The sequence below is a fragment of the Aptenodytes forsteri genome, unplaced genomic scaffold (genome assembly GCF_000699145.1).
Source record: "Aptenodytes forsteri isolate BGI_AS27 unplaced genomic scaffold, ASM69914v1 Scaffold346, whole genome shotgun sequence".
Lineage (NCBI taxonomy): Eukaryota > Metazoa > Chordata > Aves > Sphenisciformes > Spheniscidae > Aptenodytes > Aptenodytes forsteri.
The window spans coordinates 79,337-81,737 of NW_008794078.1; the positions used below are offsets into that span (position 1 = coordinate 79,337).

Sequence of the window (2,401 nt, forward strand, 5' to 3'; positions counted from 1 at the left end):
GCCCCCTCCCCCCCCCCCCCCCCCCGCAAAGACTGTCTTCTCCCTTTCTTTCCTCATATGCTTCCATCATCACATTATGTCTGCATCCACAAACCTAAGTTCTTATTCAAGTGGCTCCTCACCCCAACCTTAAAGAGAAGCTCCAAGGGCCAGAGAATCGGTATGCCATGGCCCCAAAGTGAGATGACAAAAGCTCAAGCCCATAAGGCAGCAGAGCTGACAGAGACAGGAAGAGCAGCAGGCAGATTTCCACAGCACTCTTTGGGTGGTGTGGTCAGGGTGCAGAGGGAGATTTGTTTTGTTCTGGCTTTGGTTTGGTTGTTTGGGGTTTTTTCCCCTCTCCTGATTACAGTTGTGAGGGATTCCTGCTGTTTATTCTACGCCTCCTGTACGAAAAAGGGGAAATGGGGCAGTAAGCCATTTTCATCTGAAGCTCTCTTAAGGGTCTGTTCCAACTTATACAAGTTTAGGACCTTGCCAAGCCCACCAGAGACTGTCTTCTCCCTTTCTTTCCTCATATGCTTCCATCATCACATTATGTCTGCATCCACAAACCTAAGTTCTTATTCAAGTGGCTCCTCACCCCAACCTTAAAGAGAAGCTCCAAGGGCCAGAATCGGTATATGCCATGGCCCCAAAGTGAGATGACAAAAGCTCAAGCCCATAAGGCAGCAGAGCTCACAGAAGACAGGAAGAGCAGCAGACAGATTTCCACAGCACTCTTTGGGTGGTGTGCTCAGGGTGCAGAGGGAGATTTGTTTTGTTCTGGCTTTGGTTTGGTTGTTTGGGGTTTTTTCCCCTCTCCTGATTACAGTTGTGAGGGATTCCTGCTGTTTATTCTACGCCTCCTGTACGAAAAAGGGGAAATGGGGCAGTAAGCCATTTTCATCTGAAGCTCTCTTAAGGGTCTGTTCCAACTTATACAAGTTTAGGACCTTGCCAAGCCCACCAGATTTCAGCTTTTTCTCACACTTGCTCACTGCACTCAGGATTTCATCTTCATCTTCATTATTTTTTTCTGGAATCATCATTTAGCATGGCAATCCCCTACCGAATAAGAACTGTAACATCTCCATTTGGAGTTTCTAATAATTACAGCATGTGTAACAATTTTGGAGCCCCACCATCACATTAACCTAAGATTATGGAGTGGTAACTGTTAATAAGACTACCCTGAAGTATTTGTCCACATTACTCACTTTTCTGTACAGTCGCCTCCTTTTAACACCTAGGAAAACCAAATCCCCAGTACGACTTCTCAACCAGCAGAACAGGGCTGCTGGATGCTGCCATTGAGTATTGCAGTTACATTTCACAATGTGCTTATACCAGGAGGCGAAAGGGCAATGCTCCCCAAAAAACCGCAGCTGCTCTGACTAAGGCATCCCTATTTTGATAGCCACCTTTACCCTTAAGTGTAGCACTGGAAGTTTAGCTTTTCTTATGGAGAAAATCAAGTCAAATAAATCACAAATGAAGTAATTCCAAGAAATGCAAAAAGGTTCTGATTTTCAGACACAAGCTCTGAGCTGGTTTGTTGCAGCATCAGAATGAGTAGACACAATATTTGTCCAAACAATAGTTTTTACAAATCAAATGCTGGGATATTAACCATGAAGCTAGTAAGATTTGCAAGTGTTAAGCAGGTCCTCAACCCCTTTTAGGATTTGATCTTGATAGATTGGTTCTTCAGTACAGACTTAGATGTCCACAACTGATACTTCTAATTATTAAATATAGGCAACTCAACAGGGATTTACACACTTAACTCATCATTTAGCTGCTTAGCTAGACAGAGCCATAACAAATTTAGGGAACCAGCCTCAGACACCGCAGCTTGAAAACTGCTTCTAATACCTACTTCCTGAATCTTCAAAACCGGGCTTACTGCATACAGCTTTAAATTTTCCTATTTCTTCAACTATGAGGAACTTCAGCCTCCACTTCCTTTTCTATAACAGGCAGAATCCTGATGCATCCTACGGAGATAAGGACACTATTTAAGGCATAAAATATGAACTCACATTAGAAACAGACCATGAGGTCAGTCCTGCAGTTAAAAACTGGTCTGATGCTGCCAATTTAATGCCTAAAAGCCAGAAAGCCCGTAAGAATTTATTTCCCATCTGCTTTAAAACATTAAACAAAAAATTCTTTGTGCTCCTACTTCAACTGGCTCGTAGACGTCTTACCTGTTACAGCCATAGTTTATACATGTAAAAAGAGCTGCAGATGTCATCTATCTGGACCTCTGTAAGGCCTTTGACACAGTCCCCCACAACATCCTTCTCTCTAAACTGGAGAAGTATGGATTTGATGGGTGGACTGTCCAGTGGGTGAGGAATTGGTTAGATGGTCGTATCCAGAGGGTAGTGGTCAACGGCTCAATGTCCAGATGGAG

The 2,401-nt window shown here is 43.6% G+C and overlaps 2 protein-coding genes across 2 annotated transcripts in view; one reads left to right on the top strand and one right to left on the bottom strand.

The window, feature by feature from the left end:
* PLEK (pleckstrin) overlaps positions 1 to 2,401 on the bottom strand; it is a 69,665-nt gene that overhangs the window by 28,804 nt on the left and 38,460 nt on the right. The gene's annotated exons all lie outside the window — the stretch shown is intronic.
* CNRIP1 (cannabinoid receptor interacting protein 1) overlaps positions 1 to 2,401 on the top strand; it is a 7,797-nt gene that overhangs the window by 1,618 nt on the left and 3,778 nt on the right.